Here is a 12042-nt window from a genome sequence, read left to right on the forward strand (position 1 = left end):
TTATTTTAGTGGGTTTTTGTAATTTTAAAAGTTCTTTTTTTCTATCATATACTCGTAGCAAAATTTTTCTAAAATTTTATATTTATTTTTAAAAATAGTTGTAAAAATAATTAGAAATTGAAGGGTATTTAAATTTGTTTAAAAGAGCATAAATTATAAAAAGCATTTTGGAATAGTTATGAGGGATAATTTACGTAGAAATTTAAATTTCAAACTATTTCTACATTTAAGAAATTGGATTTTTTCTTTAGTACATTTATATCCTCAATTATTAATTTCTTTTTAAAATAAAAAATATTTATGTAATGATAAATTTAACATTTCCCATTGGTACTATACAGTCCGTTTTGATTAAGGATTTTATTTGGAAAAAGGAAAGGCAGGGAAAATAAGGAGGGGACTCATTTTCCCTTACATTTTCCTTCTATATTTAATATTATCAAAAATGAAAGTTTATTTTAATACAATTAAAAATAAAGAAAAATTAAATATTAATTATGTGTAAAATTGAATTTTGTTTTTGGATTTAGTATATTTTTTTATTTATTCTTTCTCACTTTTCTCAATAACCAAATATGAAAATATGGATTCTTTGATATTTTCTTTTCTTTTCCCCAATATTTTCTAAGTTTCAAATGCAACCTTAGAGATTAGAAAAGCAAACGAGTACGTGTTTGATTCTTCCTTTTTTTTTTTTCTTTTTTTTTTTTGAGAAATAAATAGTTTGAGATTTTTCATAGTAAACATTTTAGAGTCAATTATTTTGAGATGATGATTTACTAATATTTTAATTATTTTCAAAATCTTGAGATTTTAAGGGGATGTCCACGGCATCTTTCAAAATTTCCAAGAATGTGATCCTCGTGACATCTCATTTTCACATTTGCTTGAGTGTAAGAATATGACATGATAGATATATTCACATTCATAAAAATGTAAGGATGGTCATGAAATATGAGTATCCTATTCTCACATCTCCTCATACTTAAGTTTAAATGAAATCTTATTCTTATTAGAATCCTATTTTTTGGACCAAATTGTTATTACTATTTTGGTTTTGAACAATAATGCTCCTATAATATAATATAATCATACTCTATAATAAAAATTAAAATAATAAATTACTAATCAACTAAAATAAAAAATTTTAAATTAGCATAAATATTAACTATTTAAATTAAAAAATATATATATAATGTTAATTAAAGGTATTAATTAGAGTTTTAATTAAAATTATATTATTTATTAATTAGTTTAATTATAAAATATAATTAATGGAAATAAAAAAATATTAATTAACGTATTTAGTTAATTTTTAATTAGAACTATTAAAAATGTTAATTAAAAGTACTAATCAAGAAATTTTAGTTAATTTTTAAATTAGATAATATTTAAAATGTATATTGAAGTTGTTAATAGTTATTTTAATTAATGTTTGTGATTTATATTAAATAAAATTAATATCATTATTGTTTCATAAAAATTTAATATTATAGTCAATATTTAAACTCTATTTTGTCCTCAATTATTTTAGTTAGATTTTTAAATGTTGAAGGTTTTAAAATTATAAATGTCTAACATTTTAGGATATAAATTTAATTAAACATATTTTATTAATAGGTTTTTGTGTTGAAAAATACAATTGCTCTCCATGTAATTTTCACACACATATAAAAGATATAATGGTCGTCTTCTTAAAAAAAAAAAAAAAGCTATTAGGGTTCCCATGTTTAGCTAAACATTGATATGAGAATCTCATATACATTATGTTGGGAAGAAACGAGACATACCAAAAAATCGTGGAAGCACGACGGGATGTTCTTTATCTCACAATTAACAAAATCAATCTTATGATATGACAATAGCACAAAAATATATATTTTTAGAATATCAATCACACGAGACACACAATTTTACGTGGAAAATCCCTTCAAATTAAAAGGTAAAAACCACGGGACTTAAGAGTCCACTCAAAAACTTCACTATGATAAAAGTTAGGGTACAAGATCTCAATTTTCAGTTATCACAATAAGTGCATAACTCTATTTTTAGCTAATAATAAGAGATCTTAAAAATCAAAGAGAGAGTTTAGAATTTCACCAAAAATGTGGTTACTGTTCAAACCTGATATCTGAAGCTACAGTGCTTAGACGACCAATTTGACTGTTAAAAATCAGAGTCTATCCATCCTATATCTTCTGACAAAAAAAATCAACTTGATTAGACCACATATGAGCCACCAGCGGTTGGTTGATCAAAAACTACACACTATTGTAAAAATCCAGATTTTCTCAATGTGGTTATTATTCAAAAGTTGATATCTGATGTTACAGTGCTTGGAAGACCAATCCGACTGTTCAAAGTTAGCGTCTATGAGTCATCTATCTACTGACGAAAAATTGGCTTGATCAGACTGTGGGTGACCTTCCCTTCAATCATCAGTTGATCAAAACTACGCATTATTGAAAAAACCCAAATTTTCTCAACGTGGTTCTCCCTCTTTTTACCGCATACTCTCTCTCAATTTGATGATGGAATTCTACACTGTCAACCCTAATTTCCTTTAGTTAAATGAGGTGTAAAAATGCCTCTAAAAAAGCCTAACAAAGAGTCCAAAGAAAATGAGTTAAAGGGTTGAATGGGTCTCTACATAGGAGGGATACCCAAACCCAACAAATCTCCCCCTCCTAACTATGTGGAGGTGCTCGCTATCCCGATGATCAAGCAACAAGTTTCAAACTTTCCTCTTGGTAAGGCTTTAGTCAACATATCAGCACCATTATCATAAGTATGAATTTTCTCGAGTTGTAGCAGGCTAACTTCTAGAATATCATGTATCCAATAATAACGTTACATCAATATGTTTAGACTTAGCATGAAAGGTCAAATTCTTACCAAGATGAATAGCACTTTGGCTATCACAAAATAATACGTACTTATTTGGTGTAAATCCAAGTTCTTGCATAAATTTCTTTATCCAAATCAACTCCTTGCACGCTTTGGTCACTGCAATAAACTCTTATTCAATAGTAGACAATGCAACACAATTTTGCAATCTAGATTGCCAAGCCATAGCTTCCCCTACAGAAGTGATCAAGCAACCCAAAGTAGATTTTCTAGAGTCAATATCTCCAACCGTATCAAAATCTGTATAACCAATAGAACATGTTTCTCATTACCAAAACAAAGTTTCAAGTTGGAGGTACCCCGAAGATATCTCATAATCCACTCCACTGCATTCCAATGCTTATACCTGGGTTAGAAAGAAACCAACTAATTATACCAACATAATAGGCTAAGTCAGGTCTTGTGCATACCATTGCATACATTAAACTACCCATGAGTGAAGCATAAAGAACACTATGTATGTCTTTCTTCTTTTTTTCTATGGAAGTAATTTGCTTGACACTCAGTCTAAAGTGTGTAGCAAAAGTGCTCACCATTTTATCTTTGTCCATATTAAACCTTTGAAGTACTTTTTCAATGTACTTCTCCTGTGATAACAACAACTTCTTGGCCTTTCTATCACGTGTTATCCTTATACCAAGGATTTGCTTTGTTGGTCCCAAGTCCTTCATCGCAAAGGACTTACTCAATTCTTCATTCGATATGTCAATCTGGAAGCATTACAACCAACAATAACCATATCATCAACATAGAGCAATAAAATAATAAAATCACCATAAGTGAATTTTTGAACAAAAACACAATGATCCGAAGTAGTCTTTTTAGAACCATGCTCCCCCATAACAGACTCAAACTTGTTATACCATTATCTTGGAGCCTGCTTCAAGTCATTCAAACTCTTCTTCAATTTGCACACATAGTCCTCTTTTCCTTGTGCACTAAAACCCTCTGGTTGTTCCATGTAAAACTCTTCTTCCAAGTCACCAAGAAGAAAAGCAGTCTTCACATCCATTTATTCAACCTCTAAATCATAGCAGGATGCCAAAGTCAATATAGTTCTAATAGAGGACATTTTTACAATTGGTGAGAAAATTTCCTTAAAATCAATCCCTTTTTTCTGACTAAAACCCTTAATGACCAATCTGACTTTGTATCGTGGACTTAAAGAATTCACATTTTGCTTCAACCCTTAAACCCACCAATTTTTCAAAGCTCTCTTACCCTTAGGCAGTTTCACCAGCTTATATGTATGGTTGTCATGCATAGATTTAAATTTATCTTTCATAGCATCAATCCACTGATCTTTGTAGTCACTTTCCATAGCCTCTTCATAACACTCTGGTTCTCCTCCATTAGTTAAAAGAACATACTAGTCAAAAGAATACCTAGTAGAAGGTTGTCATTCTTTAGTAGATCTCCGAAGTAGAACTGCTGGTGGATTCATAGATGCTTGGGATTGATCATCCACAACATCATCCATGGGAGCATTAAGTTCACCTATAACCTGTTGGTCATCATCAACATCTTCTTGCATATCATTCTCAATTTGATTTGACAAAGGGGTTAAAGGAATTGGATCCATACTGGTCAAGTTATCACTGCTCCATGGAACTATCTTCTCTGCCTTATCAATGTTTTCAATAGTCTAATCCTTAATAAAAACTACATCTCCACATCTAACAAGCTTCTTTTCAACTGGATCATATAATATGTACCCAAATTCATCTTGACTATAACCAAGAAAGACAAACTAATGAGTCTTGGCATCTAACTTTGACCTCTCATCCTTTGGAACATGTACAAATGACTTGCAACCAAACACACGTAGGTGATCATAAGAGACGTTCTTGCCAGACCAAACTTTATCTGGAACATCACTCTGCAAAGGAACTCTAGGAGATAGATTAATCACATGTGACATTGTATATAAGGCTTCAATCTGAAACGATATAGGCAACTTTGCGTTTAAAAGCAAACATTTGATTCTCTCAATCAATGTCCTATTCATTTTTTCAGCCAAGTCCATTCAATTATGGTGTCTTAGGAGGTGTCTTCTGATGTCTAACTCCTTGCAGTTGACAGTATTCATCAAATGGTCCACTATATTCACCGCCATTATCAAAACAAATGCACTTCAATTTTTTCCTTGTTTGCCTCTCAACTGAGGCTTGAAATTGTTTAAACGAATCAAGTACTTGGTCTTTTGTTTTCAATGCATAGACCCAAAGTTTTCTTGAATGGTCATCAATAAAAGTCACGAAATAAAGTGCACCACTATGCAACTTTACCTTCAAAGGACCACAAATATCGGAATGTACCAACTCTAAAAAATTTGATTTTCTTGATGGGGGTGACCCTTGAATGAGATTCTTTTTTGTTTTCTAGCCAAGCAATAAGCACAATTCTTCAGTGTAGCGTTATTCAAACTAGAAAGTTGATTCTTCCTTACTCAACAGTTAATGTGACACCCCGATTTCGTACCAATTTTTTTTATCATCAATAAAAATTAAATCATAGACATCACACCAACCACGTCAACACCTCTAATACCACTCACATGACCTGACCCGCATTGGGCACCGGGTAAACAGGCATTTCATTTATATTAACCTAACAGTGGAAGTCATAAAATACAAACTATTCAAAATACAATACCCAAAGTATCATTATGCATAAACATATACATTTCTATTATACCCAAAATAACACAACCCTAGAGGAATTACACCTCCCTAGTCCAACACTCACCTTGTATAGCAGGGTATCCGCTCCACACTATCTTGGAGCCCTATCACCTGATCTGACTCTGTTCCCTGAAAAGTTTAGATAATTTGGGTAAGACACATCTCAGCAAGACGGAATAAATTACTTACAGTGTGGCAATATGAGTTCAGTTATATCAAAATACTCATTAAAATGAATTCCATCTGAGAAAGTATACAAGTTCATTTTCATACTCGAATAGATATACATCACAAGCTTTTGAAAGCTTTTAATTTTGTTTCTAAAATCATTTGTACACAACTCATGTTTACCAGCGAAGTTCATAAGAATAGGGAAGCTTACTCGCCCATACAAGCAACTTCCCTCTTCCCTGATATTGTTTGCAAAATTACTCGATTACTCGGGTTCAGCTGCAACTGATAATTATCAGGGCACTCAACTTACTCAGTAAACCATTAGGTGAAGATTTTTACTTCGCCTCATTTATTTATATTATTAACTCACACTATTTCTTCCCTTATTTTTTTTTTATTGCATTTCCATTTTCATTTCATTTCCATTTTTATTGCATTTCCATTTTCAATTCATTTCCATTTTTATTGCATTTCCATTTTCATTTCATTTCCATTTTCATTTCATTTCCATTTTCATTGCATTTCCATTTTCATTTCATTTCCATTTCCATTGCATTTTCATCTAGCTCATGAGTGTCCCTGTTAACCAATTTACTCGTGTCTGTAACTCATGGCTGCTCTGAGGATATTCACTACGCCATGCTTCCCCCCATGGTCAGGGTTGTGTGGCCCGATGGCTGGATCTAACCGCAGTTGGCCGACTCGGTTAGATCAAAATATCATATCACATATCCCGTATCTGTAGTACAACTGGCCGGCCTATAGCCCTGATCCGGACTCAGGGGGCACAACAACTTTACTATACAGTTCAGTCGACTGTCATGCCACATGCTCCACGAGTCCATGCGGTTGCACTAACACCATTAGCAACGGTACCGTGCTCGATATCACAACCCATCATTAAGGTTTCCATATTCATCCGTCAAGGTTACCATTACCACGTGTCTGCAATCATTATGTGGTATTGGCATTTCATCAATCATATTTCTAATGATCCCATTGCAGCTTTTGCACTTTGCAATGTTCACATTTCCCAGTATACTCATTTCAATATTTACATTTTCAATATTCATATTTCAACTCCCACATTTCAATGTTCATATTGCAAAATTTACATTGCAATATTTCCACATTTCAAAATTCATTTCATAGTAATACATATAGATATATATATATATATATATATATATATCTATATCTTTTCATATTCATTTCATTCTCATGTTAGCATATAACTCATTTCACATTTTTCAATACTTCTCAACATACTCAAATTAGTATTCATACTTTCCCATTTTCATAAAAATCATTTCTATACATGTATTTATATATCATTTTCATCATTTCTAGCAAGCATATTGATAGTTCTCATTTCATCATTTTCTTAGAAAAGATTCCTCATCAAATTTCACATTTTTCAATATACATCATATGTAATGACATGCTTAATCTCCATATATTTTTTTAATTTTTTATAACATAACATTTAAAATACTCTGATACCAAATTGAATCCTCAACCTAAGCAGCAAGAAGCAGAAATCATATAGACATAACCATAAATCATTATATACAATTTTAGAGTACTAACATGTTTCCCAATATATACACATATATCTGTTCCCCAAAATACCCTCAACTATGTTGGGATATACAAAAATCCTCCACAATACTCACTTCATTGACAGGGCACTACTAAAGCCCCTCTATCTACGAGCCTGGTCTGCTCACCTACTTGGATCACCTGAAAAATGATTCAACAATGGGATGAGTCAACACTCAGTAAGACGAAATATGCTATTACTAGTGTGTGGCAAATGAGGTACAATATTAAGAAAATCCGTTTTCATATAAACATGTATAACTGAATATGTAAATACAGTATAAGTAATAAAATTCACCCCCTTTCCATGTTGCTTAACATAATAGTATCGTAAGTTACTATTCAAAATACTTCTATTATACATAAGCATGTTCCTTGTTTCTGTAAATATGTACATACGTAATAGTAACTGAAAACTTTTCCTGTGGATAACTGTGTGTCATGATTTAACCCCTCATGACAGCGTTGTGCGACCTGTAGGCGGGATTTACCCTGATTGGCCAACCAAGAATAAATCACTATACTCCATCGGTCTTATCTGCCCACCTCAACCCATATCTGATGGGGAGTCTGTCCACGTCAAGGGCCTAGGTGATCGACCTACTATCACGTATTATCTAAATAGGTGGTTACACTCATAACATAAATATCTGTAGCAACGATACCGTGCTCTGTAACTGCATAGTCCAACAGGGTCTGATATTATATAATATATCTCTATATACCACCATCTGATTTACCATGATTCTGAAATAACTGTAATAACCATGATGCTGCATAAACTATAACTGTAATTCATACATCATAATACTGAGAACAGTATAATCATAACACTGATAACGGCATAATCATAATACTGTAATTCGTATAATGATGGTACTGAGATTCGTATAATCATGGTACTAAAATTCGTAAAATATATCCCATACTATATTCATATTCTCAAGCCACACCATACTTTAATACATAATTTTCATAATTTAATAAATTGTATAATATTTTAAAATTTCCTAGCATAACATATTTCCCTTACCTGACGACTAGAAAGCCCCTATGGTATACTGGCCTAACACCCGCAGGGCCTCCTACATAACACCCTGAAAACAACATTTTTAAGAATAGAATATTAGTATTTCTTCATATACATCATTTCCTATAACTGTCATAAGGCCAAAAATGGGCTAAAAGGTCTTACCCTGAATTTGGGATGAAATCCAATTTTGTTTTACCAACGATCCGCTCTGGCAGACTTATAGAGAACTTCGCCAGGAGCGTCATAGTGGCTTCAGATGGTCGATCCAACAACTAACGGGGCCAGAATCGAAGAGAGAAGGGAGAGAGTCCGTAGGAGAGAGAGAGAGAGAGAGAGGCACTGAAATGTGATAAAAATCTGATTTTTCACTACTTATAGGACCAGACTCGTCGACGAGTATTTTCTAGTCGACGAACCCCTGTATTCGTTGACAAATTTCCTCATGCACTCGTTGACGAACCCCTGTATTCGTCGACGAATTCTGGCAATTTCTTGAAATTATTATTATTATCATTATCTCCAAAATGCAATGTCGTCGACGAAAGCGGAGTGTTCATCAACGAAGTCTACTGCCTCCTTCTATTCCTGTTTCCATTTTCCTCCCTCTTTATTATTAAACTAATATTATTCTTCGGGTCACTACATCATAAGCCACACAATTTTCATCTAATATTTATAATATACTAATTTCACAGGGGAAAAATATCATAGGTTCATTTTTCACATATTCACTCAATCAATAATATAAAAAATACTGCTATAATTTATTCATCTTACCTGTCTTACTGAGAGTCTCGTTAAAACCCAGATCCTACGCCCCCGGCGCCTGAAACTCAAATCCTAGAATTCGCGTTTTTTCCAGATTAATTAACTCATTTCCCAAAATAATACTCATATAACCTTCCTTAGGCTTCATATACTCCAAATTAACATTTAAACTAATATTTAACACCCTTACCTTGTTTCCTGAACTATGCCTATAGGGTCCCGAAATTACACTCGTGGCATTTACCCAAATCCTGAATTCAATAACCCTAGTTCAACCTCAGAATGCCTAATATTCTAAAATTTCTAATTTTACATTAATTAAATAATAATTAGCCCCTTAATAACCCCCTTATCCAAATTTTGGGGTTATGCCTACGACAACCCGACGAGAAATCTGCTCCCCTAAATTCATAGAGAATAATTCCTAGATTCTCGTGGTGGTGTCTGATTGTCAATTAGGCTTAAGATTTATGAAAAATTGAGGTAAGAGTGAGAATTTAGCTTACCCCAGGAAATACGCCTACACCACTCCTACAACAAATCCGCTCTAGTAGAAATGACGATGGTGGAGAATGGAGCCTAGTGGTATTTTCTTATTTTCGATCGGGTGAATATCAACCGAGAAATTGAGGAGAGTGGGAGAGAGAACGAAGGATACGAAAGGAGAGATGGTGTGAGAAGCAAAGTGGGGGCATTCTGCTTCTTCAAAAATTCTGAAATCCTAATGTAGCGCCCTGACCCAATACGTGAGCCTAGGGTGCTACTTTAGTGACGTCTGAATGCCTGATACCATCATATCATACACAATATATAGCGGAATAAATGAAACAATCTCAACATACTATTACCAGAGTCTAAATCAACATATATATATATATATATATATATATATATATATATATATATATATATATATAGTCCATACACATGTTACATCTCAATCTAATAAATCCACAAACTCGGTCCACAAGACCATAAATACAAGCCCGAAAGCATACTACAATAACTACTCACATCCGATTTCTTGAAGACACTCACAAAAAGTAACTAAGCTAGTCTCCACCCCCTGGATCCCTCTAAACTTGATCTCTGGGATTCCCTCAAAAGATATGTTGTACAACAGGGTGAGACACCTCTCAGTAAGGAAGATTAAGTTAATGAAAGTGTGTGGTAGCATGCTTTTAAGTGTATACTAGAATCGTATCTCTCTTTTTACTGAACATAGTATGCATACTCATTTCTCATTTCTCATAACATAAATCAATACTGGGAAACAATTACATCATTACATAAATATACAGATATGAATAAAAGATGCACCCTTGAACTACTCGCCATGTATAAACCCCATGTGGTCAAGGTTGTGTAGCTCGAAGGCTGGACAAAAACCTGGTGGATCAACCCAAGCCTAGTCAACTCCCTTCTATATATGTCACCAGGCTTCTGCAAGCTCTCTTATGGGTTTGATTGCATCTTGGTCAATTGGCTAGGACCACCCAAGACCACACGCTTGTAGATGTGGGCGCATACGGTCAAATGGTGAAACTCTCTCTAGCAATGGTACCACGCTCACAACACTGGGTTCATAGGTTTCCTAAAGCATATCGTGCAATTTAAGTAAATAAAACTGTACTTTAAAACTCATTCCATAAAACCCGGCCACTTGCCGTTTAACACCACTTGGGCCTCAACCCCCTCATAAAGTACAAATCTCGGGCCTTGGCCCCTCTGTTACAACTCGGCCATTTAATACAAACTCCAACCTCAAAATAAACTCGGTTATTTATAAAACCCAACCTTGGTCATTTAATACAAACTCGACCTCGGCCCTCTCATAAGTTCTTAGATTTCTCAAAACAATTCCAGTATTTTCGCAAACAGTTCAGTATTACACAAACATATTCATCTTGGTATTTCCATCATTCTAAAACTCATATTCACATGCCACACAATTTTCCATCTTTAAAACAAAGCCCGTAGGCAGTCACGGAAAATACTAAATAAATGGTTTGTAAGATCAAACCGAACTTTCCACCGTTCATTTCTACTCAAAATATCATATCGTATATCCTAAGTTTAAAAACAAGCTTTTTGAACGGTTGGTTTTTAGAAGAACAACTGAAAACATAAACATACTCACACCATAAACATTTCCATTGGTAAAAAATGATAAAACACTACATTAAACATAATTCCCTTACCTGATTTCGAAATAGAAACCGAAATGCTCGAAAACCAAATCCCGACCTTTATCACCAACCCAAAAATCTAATCCGCTAGAACTATAGATCCTAGCTCCCTAATCTTCATAGTAACTTTCGATCGTTGAAACAAGCAACGAACGACGAAGAACTGTAGAGAGAGAGAGAGAGAGAGTGAACTCGCCAGTTCTAGAGAGAGAGAGAGAAAGCTTTTGGGATTTCTTAACCCTTAAGCAATGAAAAATGATATTTATAGGTCTTTTGACCTGGTCAAACTAGTCCACGAATTGGTCCCTCGCCGAGGAGCCATAGAAGGTTGTTCATCGTCGAACCTCCTCCTTCATCGATGAACCCAAGCCTGATATTTTTCCTATCGGTCAGGATCTCTTCATCAACGAGACTCTGAATTTCAGTGACGAAGCACTGAAGGTCATTCGTCGATGAGAGCATTGGCTTCATCGACGAAGCCTACAAAATCCCTTTTTTTATACTTTTCTTATTTTGTACGGGTTCGGGTCTCTACAATCTCCCCTCCTTATAAGAATTTCATCCTTAAAATTTTCTAACTGATACCGAACATGCTTTAACTTACAACTCAGCTTTACAGAAAAGTCAGCAGCCACCCACATAGTGGCTCCGACCAAGTTTATTACATACCCTCTCTTATGGCGAA

This window comes from Malania oleifera, chromosome 2, assembly GCF_029873635.1.
Source record: "Malania oleifera isolate guangnan ecotype guangnan chromosome 2, ASM2987363v1, whole genome shotgun sequence".
In the NCBI taxonomy this organism is placed as follows: Eukaryota; Viridiplantae; Streptophyta; class Magnoliopsida; order Santalales; family Ximeniaceae; genus Malania; species Malania oleifera.